Raw genomic sequence first — 26791 nt, 5'->3', positions numbered from 1 at the left:
CAACTCCTAACGCTGACTCACTCCCAAAAGCCACAGCTACTAACATAACAAAAGGAAACACGCCAGCCCCAAAAACACCAGCCGCTACTAACCCTCCCCAGAGCAAACCAAACCCCACAGTTAATAAAGGTACCACTAGAGGAGCTAACAATGGTAGAACTTACACGCATTTACCACCTGAAGCATCATCATATGTGGTCGTAATGACGGGTGTACCAGAATTAACAGGGGATATAACTGAACCTAACTGGTCCCTAAAGAATAAGGTCCAATATTGGCTAAACACGAACCGCCCTTCTCCCCCTAATTGGACAAATAGGATTGCAACAGTTAGTAGGACCCCTTGGGTGGGACACACTAAAAAACTAATACAGGGTGACTGCATTGTCATCACCTTTGAGGATCCCAAGGTTGTCGAGTACATATGCTCCTGGGAATAACATAATCCAAGTGGGGTAATTGACACAAAGAGTCTTTCTTTCTTTTATCCTAAAAAGCATTATAATAGCCACTTTAACGAACAAGACAACCTGTGGCGCAAAGCAGTCCCACAGCCCTGGGACTTTACTAACGCTAGACCCAACATCACCCCACAGCAGAATGGTCTAGACCCCTCATGGTGGTCGGCCGACCCAAATTACTATCAACAGGAAGCCCCATGGCAGGTAATTGGTCCCCGCAATAGAAGAAGAGACTGGGAACAATGGGGCGCCCCACCTCATCGGCCCCTTAGACCTAGATATGGAGAAACACCGTACTGGGAAAACTGGTCAGGTATACCAACTATGAACCGATACAGTAGTCTGGAGATGGTCGATTGACCACCACCCGATTCTACCAACGACAACCCAAACACTCCACCTAGTGTCCCGGAAAGGAAAGTGACCACGAGACAAGATAATAGACAACGATCTTTGTCTGTCATTTTCTGGAACATAGCGGGACTTCGCACTAAAATAGATGATGGCTCAGCAGCCCAATTTCTCGAGGATGGAAAAATAATATGCCTCCCGGAAACATGGGCCATAAAAGAGCTACATATCGCAGGCTATAAAACCCTTTTTTCCCCAGCCATTCCTAGTACTGGGGTAGGCCCAAGGGGGGTTTGATCACCTATATAGCTAACACAATTCCTAGCCTGAAACTCCTCAAAATTGAAAACTCTCCAAACTTCCAACTTATTACCATCTCAGGTGGCAAAGATGTTATTGTCATCCTAGTAAACTTCTACAACAACCTAGAAGAAGAAAACTTCATCAAAACTCTCCAGACAATCCAGGAAAAAAAATCGCTAGATATACCAAGATATATAGTAAAAAGGCAACTGTTCACTTACTATGGGGAGGAGACTTTAATATCCATCCCTGCCCACATCTGAACAATCTTAACTGTGGGATAGTGGACGAGCACGATAACCCACTTGCCCATTTTTCACACGATGGATAAGGGGAAGCGATGAACAATCTCCTCACAGACCTGGAATTGTCACTAACAAACAAACAAAATCCGGATGATAATACTCTCTACCCCACATATCTAGGGCGGGGACACGAGACTACTGTAGATTATGTCCTAACAACGGATGGGCTGAGACAGTTAACTACGGACTTTACCCTATTGGCAAACAACTTAAGCGATCATTCCGTGCTTAGAGTGGATCTGGATCTTCTAGATCACCCATCACAGACTACCCTAATTGCACACACTCTTTCTCAAAATCAGATAGAAGTGGGCAGACCAAATGGTTTCACAGTGAAATGGGGCAAGACGGATCCAACCCAACTAAGCAGTAATATAATAAAGACGCTATACCCTAACATAATAAACTGCTTAGACCTGGAATCTGATGACAACGTCATCCTCCAAAACTTCAAGATCATTTTGGATAAAACCAAACTAATGCTGACCAGGGAAAATAAATCAAATAACCCAAATAATCCAACAATCCCAGGCTGGTTCAACCACGACTGTACGAGCTCCCTAACCAAATTAAAAGAGGCCCTAAGGCAACCAAAAAGAGACATACAACTGATCAAACATCTAAGACACCAGTACAAAATTGCCAGGAAACAAAGAAAACAGGAGCTAAAACAATCCTTATGGAATGAACTGCATAAAAGCTCACTCACAAAAAACAGTGAATCTTTTTGGCGGACAGTGAAAACCACTTTTCTTTCTGACTCCAGTAGACCTCAAATTGATGTAGCGATAGAAGAGGAAACATGGGTACAACATTTCTCCCATATATTTAAATTAACATCTCCCAACGAAGAAACAACTCATTCTCATCCTCCTGTCGACTTTCCAATAAACATTCAGTTTGATATCCTTGAGGTAATGCAAGCACTAAATCTCAGTAAAGGGGGCAAAGCTCCAGGACCTGACGGGGTCCCTGTGGATCTCTTCAAACAACATCCGGATCTGTGGGCTCCTATACTCACTAGAGTATGTTCTGCAACAGCGAGATTGGGTTTAATGGAGTCTTGGTCCAACTCCATTATGGTTCCCATCTTTAAAAAGGGGGACCGGCAAGATGTTAAATGTTACCGACCGATCTCTCTATTAGATTCCGCAGGAAAAGTAGTCGGCAGAGTAATCCTGGAACAACTGCAACAATGAGCTGACGACAGTAAGATCTTATCGGACCTTCAATTTGGCTTCAGAGAAGGGTTTGGAACCGTCGAACAGGCCCTTAACCTAAGTCTAATTGTCTCCAAGTACATCCACGCAAAGCAGGGGACAATGTACATGGTGTACGTGGACTTGTCCTCTGCTTTTGACTGCGTATCACACTCAAAGCTATGGACTCTCCTGCGAAACATGGGGGTGGATCCCCCACTATTGGACTTCCTAAGGGAATTATATACGAATGCCACTGCGAGAGTGCGCTACGGGACAAAGGGTGAGCTAACTCCGTCATTTAAGGTAGAGCGAGGAGTCAGGCAGGGGTGCATCCTGGCCCCTTTCCTCTTTTCCCTGTATACAAACGGGTTGGAAGAGAGGATGTTGAGAGGGGCACAGGACCTCCCAAGAATAAAACAACGCATGATCCCGGCATTGCTCTACGCGGATGACGCGGTAATTCTGGCTCGCACCCCCATAGAACTTCAGAAATCCTTAAACAAATATGCTGATTTCATGGGCGCGCTGGACTTACATATAAACGTGAAAAAAACGTTTGTAATGGTGGCCGGTGGAGGGAGTAAACGGATAAAGAACATCACCCTCAACAATCAAAATCTTGAGAGAACGCCACAATATCCCTACCTGGGCATAATGATCGATGAGAAACTAAAATGGAAAGCTGCCATTGAGTCGAGAAGGCACTATTTTAGAAGAGCCAACACTGCCTTGATTAGTTTTTCACAAAGACTCGGAAGGAGATCCCCAGTGGAGATGTTGCAAATCTATTCTGCAAAATGCCTATCTACTGCCCTATATGGGGCTGGCGTTTGGGGACATGTCGACGCTGCATCTCTACAAACAGCTGAGAACTCATTCATCAGATTCCTCTTATCTGCCCCCAAGTGTTCAGCCACATACGCATGCCACATGGAACTGGGAATCCCCTACATTGAGGACCTAATAAAAGTACAGCCATTGCTACTCTGGAGGCGTATATGGCTCTCTGAAAAGAACATGTTGACCAAAGCCATTATAGAGGATTCAATGGCCCTTGATAATGTGCACAGAATAGCCTGGCTTACCTACGTGAAGCGATTTTTTACAGACATGGGTTTAGAAAGATTCTACTTCAGTCCACAATCTCTGACTGAGATAAGCAAAAAAGAGCTGAAACTGAAGGCAATGAGCCATCTTGAGTCACTCAGAATCTCCCTGCTTTCAAACAAACAATCTGTACAACACGCGAACATGGTACAGTTATCGCTACAAATCCAGCCTTATCTTGCACTGGAAATTAACTCCTATGAAAGGATGCTCTTAACTAGACTCAGACTCAATCTGTTTCACAGACTTGTCGCTTTCCCGCAAACGAACACTTGGGAATCAAAACTGTCTGTATGCCCCTGTGATGAGACTTCTGTTCGAACATGTATGCATACGATACTGTTTTGTAAATACTACCATCCCCACAGGAGAACCTGGCTATTTCCATTACTAAAAGACTGGGGCCTTAGACAATGCCGTCTGGCCATGATCCTTTTGCAGATGTTAGACTCTGAGCGCACCTGCTATCATGTATTGAACTTTTTAAAATGCATCATTAGACATCGAAGGAATCTTTAAAAAGAAATCTTCTTTTTTTTTGTACTAATTGTTTTAATGCTGTAACTTTCATATTGCTGCTTTTATGGTTTTATAATTGACAAAAACCCGAATAAAGGAATTTATATATACTCGTGATTGAAGGGTGCGGAATTTCGCACAAGATTTTTGCCTCACGCACCTCAATATCAGTTACACTTTATCACTCAAAGTGTGAGAAAATCGGAGGATGAGGATCTCACAACAATAGAATCGTTTTTAAAATTGCAGCATCTTTATGAATTTAAAGCTGGTATGGGTTTTTGAAAAAAGAGGAGGAAAAAGAGAACATCCGTAGCAGTTGCCTCTAAGGCAGCCAGCAGTCGCCTGTTGCCAATCACCCACCACTCAATCCGGAATGGGTGAGTGAAAAGAATATTCATATAGCGCCTCCAAAGGCTTCTTGGTTCTAGTAAAATGCTCCTGTTTCCCTGCAGCTCAACATCTCACCATAAGAGGCAGGACGTCTGGTGGCCTGGAATACCCAACAAGTTTCTTCTGAGTAGGATTTATTTTACCCTTCCAAGATTTAATTAAATGTTTAGCACTTAAAAGAAATTCTAAATTACCTATGCCAAAGCAATATGGGAGACTACCATGAGGTGAGAAAGACTTTTCATGAATGTCATTTAAGGGTCCCTAGCGGGAGCATACTCCTCCCCCAGCTTGCCCATTGTGACCCCCTGCCACTGCCCTCTTTTCCACTGAGCCGCAAAAGAAGTGCCAGCAATAGAAAGAAGACAGCCTATGTACATTCTGTCGCTCCACTCGAATGGAATATTTTAATTTATTAGACTATGCAACGCACTTCTAAGTGTATTTACTTTGCGAAATAGACATTTGAAGTGCAATGCGGAAAGGAACAAATGAAAATGTTGCTATCATTTACAGATGTATCAAACATCTACATAGCTACCCCAGGATGTGGGGGTTCTGTCGTTTATTTGTGCTCTTAGATCTGCTAAAGCAAGGAACACTTAAAAAACAAGCATTTGTAATTCAATAGGTCTCGCATTTGCAAGAGTTTGAGCTATTGGCATTGTAAATGACAATGCTTTTTATTTATTTGTTTTGAGAACCCTCAAGCGGTGTGCAAACAAGCACTTTGTACTTAAAGTCATTTACGAGAAGAAAGACTGGCAGTCACTGCGCCCGTTTTACTAGCAGCCTTGCTTCTCGTAAGCAAGGACTATAAGTACAAAGTGTGGGTTTACACATCCATTGCAGGTTTTCAAAACACATTAAAAAAGGTATGGTCATTTACAATGCCAATAGCTCAAACTCTCGCAAATGCGAGACTTACTGCTTTGCAAATGCTTGTTTTAGAACGTTTGCTCTGAACTTATGTAAAGCAAAGTAATGCTTACTGCATCCGCTTTGTGTGAATTATTGGACGATGTCGAGTGCCTGTACAATCAAAAATCTGGGTGGTCTGAAGTCCCATATATTATAGAAGCACGCTGAGTAAGATGCGAGCTTAAAAACAAACCCAGACAGACAGGCCTGATGCAACAAGGAATAAACCTGCTTTACTGCTGGATATAATCGAAAAAGCAGCCAATTCAGTTTACTGGAAACTCAGTAACAACACTCTTCGCCCCAAGGAAGGGCGTTCCCGTACATAGATTCCGTTTGGCCGGATCCACTGTCTTAGTCTAGGATTCAACACAATATAATACTAAGTGCGAATCTGGCAAATAATGTGGCTCAAGCTGAGAGCATGTGTAAAAAAAATTCAATTGACCCATACAGAAAATGCCCCCTAAAACACCCCCTTTGCCAGTAAGACAATAAATGGCTTATGTAAACCTACACACATCCGCGTCCAAAAAGGACAAAATCCAGTGAGAAGTCAAGTAGTGCCCACAGACATGCCACGCCCTGTGAGCGAGGTCACTAAATACAGTAACAAATTAACAATATCTTCCCCCATTGTTGTTGAATGAGGTTCCAGCAAATAGACTGCTCAAAAAGATTAGAGATCCCAAAAGTGCGAACACAGTACAAAATAGATAGGTGGGAAGGCTCACTGTGAAAGACTTGTAATTACTCATAACTTAGTTGTCGCAAATTATTATAACCAGGGCTTTAAGTGGGAAAAAAAACCTGGGGGTGCTCTAAAAGGGGCGTGGCAAATTTCTTAAAGGGCGTGGCTTATCCGAGTAGGGGCATGGTCGAAATCAAGATAACTAGCATTGTGTGCTTAAGAAAATCATGAAGTCGCATCCTGCAAAGGATAATAAAATAGGCAAAAAAGTATATTTATTAAGTATAAGTCATAAAATACCAAACACTTAAAAAAAACATTTGCTATTTCCAAACTTAGAATTTAAAAACCATCTTCACTAAAGGATGTGTTGTTAAATTCTGAGTTAAGGCAGAGGCGCAACTAGAGCCAAATTTCAGGGGGGGCTAAGAAAAAATTTCGGTGGGGGTCTGAAACTTTAAGCAATAGTCAGAGTGGAGCTGCAGGGGCTCTTAGAAGGGGTGAGACAACAACAATTCTTCATTAATATGCAAATGGTCTTTTAAAGGCCTGTGAAGTGCTCAGGTGCGGCTGTGTATGTGCCCGGGAAGCGTCTCATCCCGGGCTACGACACACGACAGGGGGGGAGTGGAAGGGGCTGAAGCCCTTTGTGCCCAATGGGTGTTGCGTGCCTGAGTTCAGGGATACCAGATTCCATATGTCTATCTTGCCGTTATGGGAAGATATGCAGGTAAACATGTCACACAGCATTTCCCATGTTATCCTATGAGCAAGATAGCCTTTCAATAGTGAAAAACGAAATTGGCAGTATCTCACTATTAAGACATGTTACCCACACTAGTAACTCCAAACAAAAACCGGGACGTCTGCTCACCCTACCTTTGACCTTTGAGGCCTGAAAATAGAGCCCACTAGAGCCCCCTTTCGAGGCCCTCCAAAAAAAACTGGGGTGGCTCAGCACTTAAAGCCCTGATTATAACATCTGGCTGAGTTTCAAAGCAGAGGGAAAGCCGGGGAAATAAAAAATGAGACAAAGCTGCAGTGATGGCTAATTTAGACTAGACACCGTAGGCAATGACTGAGGCACTAACTCATTAAAGTAGAAACTCATCCATGTAGCAGACTCGGCTAAGGCTAGCACGTATGTGTACAGGAGCCTCTGAGCACTAGGTCACACAATCATGGAGACTGTCACACAGCGCAGCCACCATGGGTACAGGAAGCAGAAGGCCTGAGGAAAGAAATGTGTGGGAGGGAGGTGGAGAACTTGGAGTCATAACTGAACTTCAAACAGACAATAGACTGGCATCAGGGAACATACCCCATACACGTCACTGGCTGCAGGGGCTGTGTGTGCTCGGAGCGTGGTGGTAGGGCGTATAATGTGACGGGGATTGAAAATGGCAACCGAACAAAAGAAGACTGCTGCAGGGAAAGTGAGAAAGCAGCGACACCAAAAACATCACCAATAAAGATAAACAAGAAGCGATAACCAAAAACTGAAAACAAGTACAGATGCCAGTTCTATGAGTAATGGCAAGTGGCCCCTCACATGACCACTGCTCACACAAAGCAGGGGCTGTCATTCCTGGGATGCCATGGCTCCTAGGAGGTGGAGGGACGGGGTGAACAGCTTGGCAACTGTTAAACAAGTAAGGAACATACATAATGAAAGTTAAAGTGCAAAGTCACGGTATGCGAGCGAGCACTTTGTAAATATCAAATGTCAAATAAAAGCGACCTTCAAAGTAGCTCTAGCCTAGGCGGGGGAGGACAGAGCTGTTGATGTAATTATCCGAAGAGCTGAGGACTACACACACGCACACACAAGTCAGACATACACATGAACAAACACTGTGTCCTTCACACACGTGTACGCATGCACAGAAGATAAGCAAATGATTAAAGGCCCGTGCATTTTATACATATGTGCATGGCGTCGGGTGAACATGGCGCTTAAAAACAAAACAAAGAAGTAGACTTTAGATGAAAAGATGCAGCCCCTCGGAGACACATGAACGAGTGGAGGAAAACTGTAATTAGGTGGTGCTGCTTCCGGATTAAACGGAAGTGACGCATCGGATCCACAGCCATAATACGCCTGCTAACAAAATCAATGCCTTTTTTTACAAATGGCAATCAGCAGGAGAAATTACCCGGTAATAGGCAGAGTTTCACCCCTGATACAGATTACTTGATGCCCCGGAGAGATAGCGCATGTGCTCTGCCTAGGCGAGACCTAAAATGCAGGCAGCTTTTTGCCTAGCCTTCGGAAGGTGGTGTAGTGTTGCTGCCAGTGGGGTGTACCACTGCAGCAACACGCCCCCTCACACCGTCCATTCCGTGTGTTGCCCCTAGGGCGTCTAAGAGCTTTGGTACAGCCCTTACGTGAGCGTAACGTGAGGCTGTGAATAAAAGCCCGGTAAGCCTGGGCGTGGTCAGTTTGGCTACTAACCACAAACGTAGCCTGTGTGTCCGTCTCATGCTCATTTCTAGGCCCCAGGCTATACCCAGCTCAGGACACCACATTGGCGACGAGGGCGGTGGCCCCATCGACCCCACCGCGTGCTTATCACCTACGCGCCTTGTCTTCGGCGCCCCCGCTGCCCCGCAGCCCGACCCGAGCAGCCCCGCTCGCAGCACCCCACCGGACTCACCCAGTCCGCCTCGCGGAAGCAGCGGCCCCGCCTACGGGCTTCCAGCGGCCCACGCTGCCCGCCGGCGCTCTCGCCCGGCTCCCGCCTGGCATCGGAACCGTCCTGCAACCACCGACATCACTGGGACAGGCGTCCCCCTCAAGGTACGAGCACCGACGTGCCCCGCAGCCCCCTGCAGCCTTCGCGCACACCACGGCCTTCGCGCCATTGAAGACGCCGGCCCAGCGCGACGCCCCCAGTGTTTCCGCGCATACGCGGTACGCGCTTCCGACGCTCCAGGGCTTCTTCTCCCGCGTCTAGCGTGTCCTCGGCCCCGCAGGCCCTGCATTACCCCACGCTTACGGCAAGCCAGCGCCTGGGTACACATACTGAGTGCCAGCCATCATCTCACGTCGCTGTAGCCTCACCACTGCTCCCCTGCCGGCCCAGCGCCTGGACCTCCTAGTGTGTCCTGCTCAAAGACCTCGTGGAAGCCACTCAGCTTTCCTTCCTTGCCCACTAGGAGTGCCCGGACGCCCCACAGTGCCCTGCCTCAGCCACCATGGCCAACGTACCTCCTCTGGAGCCCTTCTCCATCACAGGGACGCCCCCCTCGCAGGCTACGCGATGGCGCAAATGGGTGGAACGCTTAGAGAACTATTTCATTGCAGCTGACATTGCAGTAGCACGGCGTCGCGCCATGCTGCTACACCTGGGAGGGGAGGCTATTCATGATATCTCTAAGGACATCACGGAGGGAGACCCACCTCACACCTACGCCACCCTGAGGGACGCCATCACGAGGTACTTCGAGCCTTTCACTAGCGCAGACTACGAACGTTTCCTACTCCGTCAGGCTCGCCAGCTCCCTGAGAAGTCAGTTGATGTGTTCTACGCGCGTTTAAAGAAGCTAGCCAGCACGTGCAGACTCCCGGACGCGGATGACGAAATTCGCGCCCAATTCATCCAAGGGTGTTCTTCTCTAAAGCTGAGAGAGAGAGTGCTGGAAACTGACGCAATGCCCATGCGCGATATCCTTGCTTTAGGACGCTCCAAAGAGCTCTCCAAGGCTCGAGCAGCCCACATGGAGCCAGCCAAAATGTGAAACACAGACGGATCACGCCAAGATGGCCGCAAGCCAATGGAGAGGTCGAGAGACTAATGAGGACACTGAATAAGACAATACAAATCGCAATTGCTGACGGACAGTGCCTGGAGCTAGCCATCTACCAGTTCCTCCGGGAATACCGCCTGACCCCACATTGCACCACAGGCATCTCCCCAAGCCGACTCTCTTTCAACCGTGCCATGGCAGACACCATCCCACATCACCCAGCATGGGAGCTCACCCCAAACCCGCCGAACCGGTCCATGGAGCAGCGCACCAAAACCAACCAAGAGGCATCCAAGCGGAGACGTGCATCGGACAGCTCGATACGAGTAGGAGACAAGGTTCTAGTGAAAGACCGCCACCCCGGAGGAAAGTTCCGCCTGCCGTTTGAACTACACCCATGGACTGTAATCGAGATCAAAGGAACCATGGTCACTGCTGTCAGGGGTGGAGAGTCAGTCACAAGAAACATCTCGTTTTTCAAACAAGTACCAGACCCTGACTCTGATCAGGACGAGTGGCAACCAACCTCCCAGACACCTCCATCAGGACCGGACGAAACTGGCGCTGCGACGGCTCAGGCCGAAGATATCACCCTGACGACTCAAACCCCGGAGAATACCGAAGAAGAGCCCAACGTCAACGACAGCAGGAGCACAGAAGAGCCATTCCCAGCAACAGGAGAAGGCCGGAGCCAAGCAAGATACAGCCTGCGTCCGTGCCCCAAGCCCTCCCAGAGGTATCGTGACTTTGTGGCCCAGTGCTGGCGTTGAGTTGATCGAGATGGCTGACCCCGCCGAGAGTAAAGTAAGACTGTTCCATTTTTGTTTGATCTTTAAAGTATTTGCAGTTGCCATTTTTGTGCAGGGACTGATCCAGAGACTTTGAGTGGACTTTGTTTGTGCTCGCAACCAACCCTCACAGCATGGTTTGCTGACCGGATAGACTTTTGAACTGTTGAGTGTTATCTTCCTGCTTTGTTTATTTCTTTCCCCAGGTAAAGGAGGAATGTAGTGTTGCTGCCAGTGGGGTGTACCACTGCAGCAACACGCCCCCTCACACCGTCCATTCCGTGTGTTGCCCCTAGGGCGTCTAAGAGCTTTGGTACAGCCCTTACGTGAGCGTAACATGAGGCTGTGAATAAAAGCCCGGTAAGCCTGGGCGTGGTCAGTTTGGCTACTAACCACAAACGTAGCCTGTGTGTCCGTCTCATGCTCATTTCTAGGCCCCAGGCTATACCCAGCTCAGGACACCACAGGTGGCAGGGAGTGTTTGATACACCCTTATGGTGCTGCGAATGTCATTACATGGAAGGAGCTATACTGGGGTAGGTTAAATAACCCTTCTGCATGGTTAGTGCATGTCAAGGCTGTAAGCCAGCAACAGAGTTTATTTCGCTCTCTCCGTTACCTAGAGAATAAAATAAATTCCAACAAGACAAGTCTCCAAGGTCCCTTGGTAATTCTTATGGAGCAAGTAACAGCAGTGACTATCCCAAACATGGTTACAAGTTACGTGGTAACTCCACAGGGCAGGTGGATTTCACCCAGAACCTTCGGCCACCGAATTATAGCCAAAACGGCTGGGTGATGGTTGGCACAGAAATGAGGAATTACCAGGGAAAGCAGGAGAGATATTTCTGATTTCCTGAGTAATTCTTCATTTCTGAAAGTTATCCTCAGTATACATCTCGTAATGTCCAGTAATTCCAAACCCACCTGGAGCTGCCCATGCTCCACTTATCAGGTAATACTAAGGTGGAGGAAGCCATCATCGCAATGTTTAAGTCTGACCACCTCTGAGGTTTCTGGGGGTGCATAAAGTGTAACAAACCCAGATCCTGCTGCAGGGTTTTCCCGAGACAAAGAAGCATCCCGGCTGACCTCTTTACCCAGACCCCAGTCGCTTCCATAGACATCAAGCTTTTCATGTCTTACAGTTCAATAGCCTGTGTTAGCAAGAGCCAATACAAACGGAATGGAACAGGGAGAATAGGATAGGTGGAAACATGGGATAAACAGCATGATAGCGGAAGGCTACGAGTGTGAAGATAAGAAACAGAATTTAACAATAATACTGTGTTACGGAAAGCCAAAGCCTGTTGTGCCTAAGGAAAGAAATGTACCTCATCACATATTGGAGCCATTGAGAGAAGAGTTAAAGAAATTAAAAATGAGCTATAAGCTAGATAGAGGACTCTGACAGGCTCATGCCTGTGATCGGTACAGCTAAGGCAGGCGGCCACGGTTTCGAGGATATGTGTGGAGCTTTGCAATCTTAACAGAAATATATGGATAGATAAACAACCACTGACTAATATTTCAGAGGCTTTGGTTGAGGCCCAATCGATTAGCATCATATATTTATCTTCGTAGTATCACCTGGTACAGTCTGCAAGAAGAGTTCAGCCACTCACCATTTTTGTAACTACTTTGAGGGAAATGTTGGTTCAAGAGAATGCCTTTTGGGTCACATTTGGCTATGGCATGCTTCCTAAGAGTTATGACAAAGTTATTGGAATGAGTGAGAATATTAATGTTCATTCAGGAAGCTATCATACTTTACAGGAAGACATAAGGAGGGGCTTATGGAGGCATTGAGGAAACTGGAGAAGTGTGGAAACTGGGGAAGGAGGGAGGCAGCTTGGATGAAACACTTTGTGATGCTTTGATGTCCAAGATCTTTGTCACATTTTCCACTTTCAAGGAGAATTGCTATTTGGATTCTCGGTGTGGGGGAAATGTTGTTACATACATAGTAGGTTTTTCATTTTTGTATCCTTTATGCAATGTAACTTTTTTCCCTAGATGTACATATTTTCTTTCAAGAATATTGTTGTACATGTACTATTCTCCAAAGTACAATTTTTGTATGTGATTTCTTTAATTGAATATTGTTTGCATTCAACTTTTCTCATCTCTCGGTTACACTCACATCTTTTCTCCTCTCTCTGTTCGGAGGACATCTAAATTATACTACTGTACTGCATTTATGTACTTACAATAGTGTAATTCCCACAATCTTTATTACTTGTTTATCTTTGTTGGGGCAAGGGGTCATTTGATCTGGTTGGGCTTGGAATGTGATCAGTTCAACTCTCTAACTCTTCACTTTTAGCCTGTTTGCACGACCACATTTCCAGATATCCTGTGTTTTGGCACACAAAATGCTGTCCTGATACTGCCAAACATTAATATGATCTAAAATCTGCCTGTGACAGCCTTCAAAACTTCCCATCCTGATGCCACAAATTCCCTTTAAAAGGGTTTCGAGAGTGGGCCAAGTTATTTTCGATGCTTCAGGGTGTGTTTTTTATCTGATGAGGACCTTTCAAAAATAATCGAGGCGTGAAAAATTACTGCTTTCATAATACAGTCTCTATTCAAGCTTGACATATTCACAGTTGATTTATTAAATACTTAAACGTTTCATGCTCTCTTTGGGGAACTGCACCGAGGGGCGAAAGGAGCAAAGAGTAAAGGATTGCTTTGGTTTTCCTTTTACAATAAGTAAATATTGTAGACAATCATAAAACATTCCTTAGTTGTTATCCTTGGCTTCTAATGGCTGACATATCGCTTAGCCATCATCCTTGTGGTTTGTGGTGTCCCATGGCTATGAGTAGAGATAACCAAGCTGTGCGATATTGCCTGGATATAATTATTTTAATCAAAACGTGTATCCTATCGAGCACAGCTGCACTCAGAACCTGTGCCAAACCTCTTTCAATCACATGAAGGAACTGTGTGAGAGAGAACACTAGAAGCGCAGCATTGTCGGAGGAATTCCACACATATTCACATGAAGTGTGTTAAGATAGATTTCTTTCATCATTTTAGCTTTTGGTTTAGGTTTTCAGTAGGCACTGGAGCTGTGCAACAATAGGAAAGCTGCTTGAGCAGAAAATAACAAGAAGACAAAAAAAAAAGTAAAACCACGTTTTCAATACATTAGGATCCTTTAAATGAATAACAGGAGAGTTTCTAGAAGGAGGTCGGTGCTCGATAAAAGCAATACGAGGGAGGCATTGGCAAGCAAATGTAAACACTCAAAGACATAGATGAGAAAAAATCCCCAAAGCAACATGACGCCCCCAACCCCCAGGTATTTTTAATTTAAAGTCGAAATCGGGCCAATACAGTGTATCACCTTCTAGGCCTGACATCCAACCTATACAAGAACTATGGGTTTCAAGGAAATGTCGGCATGCCACAGGTAAACCCGAAAAAGCATTCCAGAAAACTGCCATGGAGAATCCAACCTGTGCTTGATTAAAAGTCTCGCAGAGCAACATTTTCACATACTTTTGTACATTCATTTAGGCCGCCCCAAAAAAATGTATCTGCATGCGGGGGAAATAACGTGCGGGAAAAATGATAGGTAATTTTGTATACACAATCTTTGCGAGTGGAAATCCCTCCTGAAATATCGACAGGTAAATAAATATCCATGTGGAAAAATGGAAAATCGATATTGTGAGTTCAGTGGTTTATCATCCAACATCTACTGCCCAGCGCAGGTGCTAATCTTGTCCAAAAATGATTATACAGGTAAAATACAAAATACAATCCAAAACGTAACCGTTTACATACCACCCAAAAAATACAGTGCTCAGAAAAATAATACTTTATATAGATTGATAGATAAATAGATAGACAGATTTTATGTTTTGCTAATAACTTTCGTGCCATTTGACAAATCTTCACAAAATTATCAAAACTAGTTTGCCAGTCACTTCAGTTGCTGTTGGAAAGTTTCTAGGTAAACTGTCAAGTGGGTGCCAAGAAAAAGTGGGGGGTTATAAAAGGCATTTTCCCCATGAAATTCCCATTGGGATTTTAGACACAACTACAGCCCGAACCGCTGAACAAAATTAGACCAAATTTGGCAGAAAGGTAGATCTTTTTCCAAACCGAGTACTTTTTGTGATTTGTTGTAAATCTGTTAGTAGTTTTCAGGTTATTATAGAAAAAAGATTTATGTATATCTGGCGACGGCGACTCACTGCGGTGGATCTGCGGATCCGCAGATCCGCGCACCTACAGCAATGCCATGATTTACTGGCCTCAACCTAAGAGAAAAGTTGTGGGCGCCATTTTGTCAATTGGGACACGATTCCCAAAGAGAAGGTAATAAAGTGTAATAGGATGTAAAGGGTTAGGGATAGAGGTATACTGACCCCATGGGACTGATGGTGGGGTCTGTGAGGGCTTAGTGCGCCCCCATGTTGTGTGAATCCACAACATATCCAAGGATCCAGACCACATTAAAAAAACATAAACCCACTCACATATTTACTCACACACCCCCTTACACAGCCACACACCTACCCACACACCCACTCACTCATCCATACAGCTACTTACAGCCTCTCAGAGACCCAGAGCACTACTCACATGCCCACACAGTCACTCATACACTCAGAAACCCAGAGAACCACTCATGTGCACACTCACAGGCACCCATACACCCACTCACACACCTGTACAGCTACTCACACTCACTCAGAGACCCACAAAACCACTCACACACCCACACAGAGACACACACAGCCAGATGCACATGCACTCACACACTCACTCACACACGCACGCACAAAAACACTCACACACCCACCACGCAGCAACCAACATCTCCAGTTCCTCAAGACCCTCACGCATGATTTGACACACTTATTAAATGTTTGATTGATTGGCTGACTCACGCACCCATACAGCCACAGACACACCCACTCAGAGTCTCAGAAAACCACTCACATACCTACTCAGAAACCCAGAAAACCACTCACACACCCACTTACAAACACACACAGACACTCCACATGCCCACCCACATCCACACCCACGTTACCTGGACATTATTGTTAGGAAAGAGCATTAAAAAACAATAGAAATTTATGAAAAAAACAAAGGTTAAGGGACTTTAAAGTTAAGAAACAGAATTAAGAAGAACCTTCAGAAATTCACTTAAAAACTAAAGGTTTTAGGGACATTATAGTTAGGTTCAGATTTTACACTCACAAAACCATTGAAATTCAGCAGGTATAGTTATCTCATGCAACTATAACTCGTGCCATAAGGTAACTATAACTTGCGTTCTCGCCACATCCAAATCCCAAATTACAGTTAACAATTGAATGCATATGCTGTAAGATTCTCTTATACACTAGTAGTGTGGAACTGCCTGTGCATCTCTGTCAGGTACCCCACTAGGCTTACCTGTTACTTGTGAAGTAATCTCGCAGAGACGACAAGAGCAATCACCCCTGTACCCACCTTACCCAGTGGAAAATGGTGAACTGAACCGGGATGGAGATGGGACCAGGGAAGGAGCTAAGGATGATGGGAAAATAGTCCTGTAGACCAGAAGAAGACTTCTCTTGACTCAGGGAAGGACCGTTAACTCCAGCTGGCAGGGAGACCCTGTTAGAATGGCCACAATACCACCCTTATCTATGTGCACCTCTACACACATACCGAACAGTAGCTACCTGGCAGTGAAAGAAACATGAATCTAGAAGACATCTTTAGCAAGGAAAAGGGGGTGGTGCTCCAGCGCAGTTCAGTTACACAAACGTAAGTTTTCCAGCGCAGTCAGCATCAAAACAAGGATAACGCGTTCCAGCACAGTCACAGAAACAAAGGATAAGCGCCCCCGCGCATTAGTACAAAAGCAAAGGAAAAAGCGCTCCAGCGCGGTATGTGCAAACCCAGATCAAAGCGCTCCAACGCGGTGTGTGCAAACCCAGATTAAAGCGCTCCAGCGCAATGTGTGCAAACCAAGATCAAAGCACTCCAGCGCGGTGTGTGCAACCCCACATCAAAAGCGCTCCAGCGCGGTGTGGGATCAGGGGCCCCGGTTCCAGGAGGGGCATAAGGCTACTGGGCATAAACAGAGAAGAACGCAGCTCTGTACAACACCAAGGAACTCCCTGCGAGAAGCATGCCGTGCACCCTCGTCAGAATGCAGAGCGGTCTGTAAATGATCACGAGGCAGCGCTCCTGCGTGACCTGGGGTTACCTGATTAGCGGTCGGAATCCAAAGCAGGCAGTCCAGGAACGATTCTGCCAACAATTCGACGCGCAAAATCGGCGGGAACCACTGTAGTCATGCGGATTCCCCCCAGAAGCGCTGATGTCAGTGGAGGAGGTTCCCGGTCGCGGAACTAGACCGCAACCTATTCCGTCACCCAGAAGTGGGGATACTGTCCTCTGTATGGGCAAGGAGGTACACACTGCGAGCAGAAGGGCAGAGCGCCGTGAACCATGACAATCTCAAGACGTACGTACAGGTTAAAAGATAAATTGCAAATTGCACATTGCAGTTGTATGTCTCTTTGTTCTTAATTTGCTGCTTGTTGAAGGGTGATAAGTGTGTTGTGGTATTTTGGCCTATACTGTAAGCTTTACATCGCAAACATTTTATAAAACCTGGCTCAGGCCTTAACCACCCCTCTCTTTCCACTACTTCCATACTGCTTTTTACCAGTGCATCTTTTTGTAAGGTGACACGTCTATAAGTCATTTGTGGCCATTTGGCTACAAAAGTGCCTATAATAGGATCTGACTTTACTATGTGCCACTTTCTTCTAATTAAAGCCGCCATCTTCTTATCCTGGGCACTATAAGTAGTTATAAATCTCACTTCATATTTGATTGTGGCCTTCTTCTTTGTGTTTTTGGGGAATAAAATTGCCTCCCATTCCTGTTTGTTGCCTGCTTTCTGGGCTTCTTCAATTACCTTGAGGTTATGCTCTCTCTGTGCAAACTTCACCTTCAGTTCCTCCTGGAATTTTTGTATGTCAATGTGAATGCTGCAATTTCTCCTTGCTCGGAGCATTTCACCGTAAGGGATGCTCATTTCTGTATGTATTAGGTGGAAGCTTGTAGCATGTACTGTAGTGTTGCGAGCTGTTACCTTTCTATGCAGCCTAGTTTCTAACTTTTTATCCTGCACAAATATTTCTAGATCAAGAAATGTCACGTTTGTTCTACCTTATCTCATAAGTAAAATTCAGATTCAGCTTATTTATATTAATCATTTTTGCATAGGAAACACAAGGAGATGATGGACGGAGCGCTGAAACTTTTCATACACAGATCTGGGTTGAATCCATCATCATTCTTTAGCTCACTTCGCCACCTCAGTTTAGACCCAGCTATATGCAAATCAGTCTTGACCTGTGACTCTTGGGAACAGTCCAGCCCGAAATGCCAAGCCAGGTCTTGCCTGAACCGTAAATAAGCATCCTGGGACCGGTTTCTATTATTTTTGCATAACCTTTGGCCTACTCTATAGACCCCTTTACCCCACAAATAGTCAATAAACCTAGACTAACACTACATGTTCTTCCCAGATTTCTCCGTAGACCTGTTCCTCCCACCAGGCCACATGCAAACATGCGTAACTGGGGTTGAAGCAGGTGCCCATTGCAGTTCCGTGGATGTGCTGAAACAGGTCCCCTCCAAACAAGAAAAAATTGCTTTCTATATATCTTCTAGCCATTGCAACAATAATGTGTGCCGCTGCTGTTGCTTTGGCACTTCAAAGTCTGGAAGAAAGGAGCACGGACCACATCTCTGCACATTCAATTCTTTTTTATTTCCATTAAGGTAAGTCAGCCATTACGCGTTTCAACTCCGTAGAGCCTTGATCACATGGTGACCTACTAAGATGACTGCTGATGTGCCGATGTCTATATATGTATATAAGTGCATTTGATAGTGTTCTATTAATTAGTGACTGCATGTATAAGTGATTCTGTTTTTGAATGGGTAGTTGTGTGTGTAGACTTAAGAATCAGTGAGTGGGTATGTAGTAACTGGTATTGGTGCGTCAGTGGTTTCAAATATGGTAATCTGTATTTTACAGTGAGTGATGAAAGGTTATACTAGTGTATGCTGAGGTGTATCAGATTGTCATGTGGATGATGTCATCCATGATGTCATCAGTGATGTAATTGGAGATGTCATCAGTGATGTCATCAGTGATGTCACTGACCATGTCATGAATGATGTAACATGTGACATCATCAGCAGTGCATTGAGGGCGCGTGAGTTATAGTTAGCAGAACTAACTATAACGGAGGAATTTCTATGGTTTTGTACGAGTGAAATGTCCAGCTAACTATAACACCCCTGAAACCTATGTTATTTTCTGTGAATTTCTAAGGTTTTTTTAAATGCTAATTTCTAACTATAACGTCTCAGAAACCTATGGTTTTTTCAGTGAAAAATATATATATATATATATATTCACTGAAAAAACCATTGGTTTCACACATGTTATAGTTAGCTGGACATTTCACTCATACAAAACCATTAAAATTCCCTCTTTATAGTTAGTTCAGCTAACTATAACTCGCGCGCCCGCAATCCATTGCTGATGAGGTCACATATTAAATCATTCATGACATGGTCAGTGACATCACTCATGACATCACTGATGACATCTCAAATGACATCACTGATGACATCATCCAGTAAATGTGTGTACATCCAGTAATGTTTAAATATTTAAATATCTGTATCAGTATCTCACTTTGTGTAAAGAATGCCGGCATGGGTTGGTGAGTAGCTACATGAGTGTGTATATGGATTATTAGCTGTTTTTTTGAGTATCAGTATGAGTGTCTGTATGGTTCGGTGGGGGATATTACTTAGTGCATAGATGCATGAATGAGTGACTCACTGTTTGTATGTATGTGTTTTGAAGACAGCATGTGTGCAGGGCTGTATGTTGTAAACAAGTATATGTGAGTATTGGTGTATATAAGTGAGTATATATGAGAGTGAGAGATTGGAAGAGTTCCTGTACAAATAAGTATGTGTTTCTTTAAATGATTGTTAAAGAGAGCAAGTATGTGTACGTTTCTGTAGAAGTAAGTGTAGTGGTGTGTGTATAGCTGTATATGCAAGTAAATGGATGTTTGATAGTTTATTTACATGTGTGAGTATGTGTGTGAGTAACTCTATGTATGAGTGTAGGTGTGTAACAGGATCTATAGGTGTATGAGTACATATGATGAGTGAGTACATGTATGAGTGACTATATACAACTGTTGGTGAATGAGTGGATGTGTATGTAGATTTTGGAATTACTGTATAGGTTGTTCTAACTGGTATTGGTATCTCCATTGTTTTAAAAATTTTAGTTTCTATTTTTCAATGTGTGTATCAAAGGTAATATTAGGATGAGAGGAGGTCTGCCACTCTTTTACAAGGATGATGTCATCAGTGAGATGTCATTTGAGATGTCATTGATGTCATGAGTGATGTCACTGACCATGTCATGAGTGATGTAATATGTGACATCATCAGCAGTGGATTGCGGGTGCGCGCGTTATAGTTAGCTGAACTAACTATAACGGGGGAATTTCAATGGTTTTGTATGAGTGAAATGTCCAGCTAACTAGAACGTGTGAAACCTATGTTTTTTTCAGTGAATTTCTAAGGTGTTTTAAATGCTAATTCCTAACTATATCGTGGCTGAAACCTATGTTTTTGTCAGTAAATTTCTAAGGTGTTTTAAATGCTAATTCCTAACTATATCGTGGCTGAAACCTATGTTTTTTTCAGTGAATTTCAAAGGATTTTTAAATGCTAATTCCTAACTATAACATGCCTTAAACCAATGGTTTTTTCAGTGAATTTCATAGGTTTTGTAAGTGCCAATTTTTAAATGTATTAATTGTTATATTATTTTTTTGATACTGATTTACAATTTTTTGTATAATATTTATTTTTAGCGATTTTATTTTTTGAATTACATTACATATTTTTAATGTAAAATAATAAAAAAAATGTTTTTTTATTTAGTATTTTTTTTCAATGTATGAAAATGTATTTCAATATTTTTTTGCATTTCTTGTGGTAAACGTATGGTACGCGTACCGTCCTCGCACACTGCTGCGCAACTGTAATCGTACTGTACACGTACTCGCGCATACTTTAAAGCATTCCATTCCCTAAAGCCTGCCTCACTACATGAGTACATGCTTACTGAGTGAATGATTACATTAATATAAGTAAAGACACTGAGTGAATTCTTAATTGGTTCACTTTTACTTTACTGAATGAATTACAAAAAAAAGGAAGGTACTAGAAAAATAAGTCGAGAAAAAAAGGGGAATGAATCTTAATACTCGTATTTAAAAAAAGTAACCTATAGAAATGCTTTAATAAGAAAAACGAGTTTAAATAAAGCATTTTAGAAATTAAGCGAAAGTTAAAAAGTATGGAAAGAGGCACGTTTACATAAACACGTGACGCACTAAAACAGTGGAAATGAGAACACCTGTCAACTGAAAAACGTGACTTAAAAGTTGGAGGAGCAATACATTCCTAACCTGCACAAAAGCAATCACTAAAGGCTTTTTCCTCTTTCAATGTGTGCGTAGAATGTAGTACGCATTGAAAGAGGAAAAAACGAGGAGAAATGAAAACATTTGTCCTCGTTGCGCCTTGCTACGCCACCTCTAGGGTGGCATAGCATTCAGACGCATCTCCAGATTTACGATTTCTCGTAAATCTGGAGATGTGTCTTGTTCCATGGGTGTTGCGTGGGAACACCCACAACAACATCCATGAAACGCCCCTTCACCGCAAAGTGCTCCGTGCGAAGGGGGCATATTTACAAGAAGAGGTGAAGTCACACAGGGTGCCTTTTCCTCTCCTTGTAAATGTAGAGGAGTCCCCTGCGCCACCAGTACGTCACAAAAAGTGACTTACTGGTGGCGCAGGAGGGCTTGTAAAACTGCCCTGCAATATTGAAAACTCACCGCTATGCAGTGGGAGTGTATGAGATATACTACTTTGGAAGAAAAACAGGGCACAGACACCTCCTTACAGTGGAAGTTAAAAAAATACATTTTATTGAGTATGCAAATAAATAAAGCGAAAATATACGTGTGCAGTTGTATGTACTATGCCATTACTAACTGTATATACTATCTTTCAGATCACTAGAGGGTGCACTATCAACCAGCACGTGCTTGGACAGACAACAGAGACAAAAGGTGAGCTACGAGTATTTTCTCCAGTATTAACAGCTCCATCTATAACTTTCTCTCTCCCACTTTTTAATGTTGTTTCTTCTCTCTTTCTCTTTCTCACTCTCTCTCACATCGTTTCTCTTTCTCTTTTAAAGTTATGGACGCTTCTGTCCACTCCGCCGTGTAGAACGCTAGGTGACTTCAAGTTGTGAACTCTGTTGGCCACAGTGTTTACAGAAGGTAAGCAGAGCGGCCTAGATATACAATACCTCCGATCAAATACATTACAAATAAAAGATCTTATTTACAAGCCCCTTGCGCCACTTCTGCGTCACTTTCAACATGAAAAAATAACACAAAAGTGGTGCAAGACACTTGTAAATAAGCCCTAAAGAATATTCTCCTGTATAATGACTTGATCTCTCACCTAATTCTGTCTCATCTCTGATTCATTTTAAAGACCTGTTGATCTATAATTTAAATGACGCAGTAGGCACTTCCATACAGACACCGCTTGAACGCGGGCCTATAAGACAAGTGAAATGTATCAGCCACACTGCAGACATAAAAATAAGAAAATATCGCCAAGTGTTACCTTTACTTGTAAGGTTTGACCTCATTTAGTCACATCAATCTAATTTTAAACACTAATTTTCTTTTTTGTTTTGCAGATTACCTACCGTATGTCTATTGGAGTACACATCACATTTTGTTTATTTTATTGTTTTATTAAAGTTATGTTTCTAGTTCTTTATTGTATTGTTATCTTTAAGATACGTTTCCAGTTATTTATTGTTGTTTTTACAAAAGTTAATAAAAAAAAAGTATATACATCTTTTTTTTGGGGGGGAACGATCCCCAATGGAAATGATATTTTTAATTTGAAGTGTAATTCTGAGACTATTTACCAGATCTGTACCAGAGTCTATAGCTACGAATAACGCTTCCAATTCGAAAAGTTTTAAAACTCCACAACAGTAACTTTTTTCAATTACCAACATAGTGTGGTGAACTTCTAACCTCTGTGCTCATGTAATTGTTCCATGAACTGTTACTATGCTAACAGGCAGAAAGCCGTTTGGTGGTAGAGTTCAAAGGTACTGGCTGTACAAAAACTGTTATATTTAACCTGGACCCTCTAAAAGACAGAAAGGAAAGCAAAGTAAAACAAAGCACTGTACCAGATTTACAACCCCCTTGCGCCACTTTCGCGACCAATGCCTCCCCTACAAAATTAAAAGTGTGTGGGCCTCAATGACGACTCTCAAACCCAGGGAACAACCACCCCCAGAGATTTCTATATTGTGCGACGGGGGCTCCGTGGCACTCCGCCTGGTGCCCTCGAGAGCCCTGGAGACCGCCACGCCCAAAGCCGGATCCTCCAGTGTCCTGGGGTGCCTACTCCTGGGACACTGCTGTTTGCTATGAGAAGACTGAAGTTTTCCGGCTCCGGCCATTCCATAGTAAACTTGGGGCCATACTATCAAGAAAGGGTGATACATTATCGCTGCTTTTATCGGCAGGAAACTGCTGCTAAAGCGGCGATAATGGCCTTGATAATATGCCCTTGTGAATTCCTGTAGAAGCCCATGTTGTGGTGTTCTGGGTTTCCTGCAGTTAAAAGCGGCGATAATGTATCGCCCTTTCTTGACAATATGGCCCTTAGTTTGCATTTTGAAAGACAGAGCAGTGAAATCTGTTCTTACTTTCAAATTACAAGAATGCATTTCCACATGCAAGTTAGCATCTCCCCATGTGTAAAAGCAATGCCGGCTCCCGAAGAACGCGGAAAGCTGGCCGGCCGTGGGGCATAGTGGCACTCCTCACGGTCCCCAACATTTTTTTATAAGACCCGGGGGATACGATCCCCAGGAATATTAGAAAGTTCTGATAGGGGCTATTTTTTAATGGAAAAAGTAAAAGTTGTGCACCCACCTCAGTGCGACCCCCTGTTGTGCACGCCCTGGATGCACTACTTATAATCTGTAGGGTGCGCGACTGCAGCACCATTGGTGCACAACTTCTACGCATTTGAGAGACGCCATTCCCCTTTCCACAGCAGGAACTACTAACATGCATCTCCCCATCTGCAAAAGCAATCTGATTTGAAAGAGAAAACATATTCCCTTGCTATAGGACGGCGGGATGGGACACTATAAAATCCGGCCCTCCCACAATACATAAAGCCCTGGGCAGTGGTGGTCCCCGGGGCTTTGGACAGCATACCATTTTACCATTAAAAAAAAATAGCCCCAATCACTAATCTTTATTATCCCGGAGAACCCATCCCCCGGGGCTTACATAAAATGTTGGGGACTGTAGGGGGAGCCCCAACGCCCCCACGGTCCCACCTGGCTCCCCGCGTCCTTCGGGAGCCGGCATTGCTTTTCCTCAGGGAGAGCAGCTAACATGCTGCTCCCCCTGAGGAAAACCAATCTGCTTTCAAATTTGAAAGAGAGAGCAGTTTAACCTGCTCTCTCTTTCAAGCCGCGATGCTCCCACGCTGTCATTGCAAACGGCGGTCTTCCAGGGGTATTGTATTGTATTGTAATTGCATTTATATAGCGCTTACTACCCCTGACGAGCCGTCAAAGCACTTTTTCGACGAGTAGCACACTACTCCGGGGCCCATAGAGGATTAGTGTTGAATTAGTATAGTGAAACATACAAGTACATTTTAAGTGGTGGATGCGTTAATCAGTTATTTGGATTTGGAATAATAGCAGAAGGATAGAGGAGGACAAATGTTTGTATTTATATAGCGCTTCTTGACACACTCTATTCAGGAAGCCTACAAAGGATTAGTGGTGGATTCATATGGTGAAATATGAAGAAATTTCAGTTCAATGTAGAAAACCCCATTGAGCTCAAAGTTAAATTGTGTTTAGAATTGTGTTGCCTATTGCAACCACTGTAACTATTGTGCTTACAAAGTTTATTGCCTTTCTGCAAAGTAACTATCTGAAGTCACTCATAATGAGAAAAGTATATTTTTATACCTGTTGGTTCTAAAAATAAAACAACTGTGTCTTTTGATATAAAAAACGATTGGCCTGGAGTTCAGTTCTTGAGTGTGTGAAACCTTTTGCTAACTGAGTGTGTACAACAAATGCTTTACACTGTCCTCTGATACTGCCTTACTGCTCGACCAAGCTACCACTTTAAAGAGTAAAGTCAGATCTGACTTTAACCTCTGTTATACCTCTGGAGATTGTGGACTCTATAGACACTGTACCTTACTTTGGTCCAGTATATATTAGAGCCACTTTCTTACAGCTTGGTTACAAGTGTGAGTAGGAGACCCCCTACAAACCCAGGAGTAGGTACCCCAAGACACTGCAGGAGCCGGCCCTTGGGGGTGGCGGTCCCCAGGGCCATCTTGGGCTCCAGGAGGGGGGCCACCATGGCCCCGCTCCAACACTTTCAAAAAGCCCCGGAGGGAGGCGGTCCTCAGAGCCCCCTCTCAATTAATATTGTAAAGCCCCGGGGGTGTGGTGGTTCCCGGGGCTAGAGGGGCCTCAGAGCCCCCCTCAGTTAATATTTTAAAGTCCCGGGACTTGACCCTCCCCGGATGCTAATTAGCACTATAGCGGGCTTTGGGTTTTCTTTTTCATGCGATAGGCGTATCCTACGCCAATCCCGCAATTTAAAAAAAACAAACAATGTTTTGGGCCTTGGGGGACCTTGTGAGATCCCCTGAGCAGGCCTAGGGGGTCAGAATGCACCTACCCTGCCCCCTTTGCGTCTTTTGTGCACTTGATTTTCAGTTTTCTTGTGCCTCGGTTCTACCGAGACACATTAATGGCTGCCAACACTTTCTGGTTTGGAGTGTTGACACACAGTTGACAGCCAATTAGCATGCAGCTCCTGCTCATATGGGTAAGCGTATAATCCTCGGACGGTGCTTCGTCCATAAATATATCTATGATTTTACTTTTGATTTTCTCAGGAACTACTGCACGGATTTACACCATTTAACAAAAAGCGTCATCTGCAAACCAAACTCTACCTCTCTGACAAATTTGGTGTAATTCCGTTCAGCAGTTCAGGCTGTAGCCCGTCTTAAAGGTCCCTATGGAAAATTGCATGGGGATAACACATTTTGGGACCCCCTTCTTTCTCGGCCCCTGCTTGATGAATCACCCCAAACTTTCAGGGAGCGGAGCAGGCCATCTTCTTGAAGAATTTCGCAAAGATTCATTGACCGGCGCCAAAGTTATTCCAAATAGAATGTTGCGGATTTCCTATGGAAACTAGGTCCTAACTATAACTACCTACTGGCGACCGCCAGTAGGTAATATATATATATATATATATATATATATATATATATATATATATATATATATATATATATATATTCTCCCCACCACCGCTGGTTAGGAGATGAGCTGGCGTGGGCGGTCCCATTGCAGCCACCAGCTCGCTGTGTCAATTCACTCCACAACGCATCAAAAGATATTGATGAAAACGGGACACCCAGGGCTGCAGTATAAAAAAGTTTTATTAGGCAGATGAGAAAAGTTCCACGACGCGTTTCGCCATTACGGCTTGGTCACGCTCGTCTCGTGGCGTGCATTACCCTCATTTAAACACCACACTCTAGTGCACACAGTAACATCACGCGCAAAACTGGCGGCCATCTTGTAATATGTAAATTACCATTGTAACAAAGCAATAATACATGTATTCGCCCCTGATATGAAATGTATACATTTGTTTGGGTCCCAAAGCATTTATGTTTTCAAAGCGAACATAATTCTGCCGTGTTAGCATAATATTCACAATGATTAGAAAAG

The 26791-nt window shown here is 44.0% G+C and overlaps 1 long non-coding RNA gene across 1 annotated transcript in view; it reads left to right on the top strand.

Annotated features, from left to right (window-relative positions):
• Window positions 1-22016, top strand: part of LOC147750792 (uncharacterized) — a 93737-nt gene extending 71721 nt beyond the window's left edge. Inside the window, exon 3 of the long non-coding RNA XR_015299863.1 lies at window positions 21959-22016. This is a non-coding gene — a long non-coding RNA (uncharacterized LOC147750792). The remainder of the gene's footprint in view (window positions 1-21958) is intronic.
• The last annotated feature ends 4775 nt before the right edge of the window (window positions 22017-26791 follow it).

This window comes from Lissotriton vulgaris, chromosome 1_1 (assembly GCF_964263255.1).
Source record: "Lissotriton vulgaris chromosome 1_1, aLisVul1.2, whole genome shotgun sequence".
NCBI classification, from domain to species: Eukaryota; Metazoa; Chordata; class Amphibia; order Caudata; family Salamandridae; genus Lissotriton; species Lissotriton vulgaris.
This window is presented reverse-complemented; position numbering and strand designations above follow the sequence as displayed.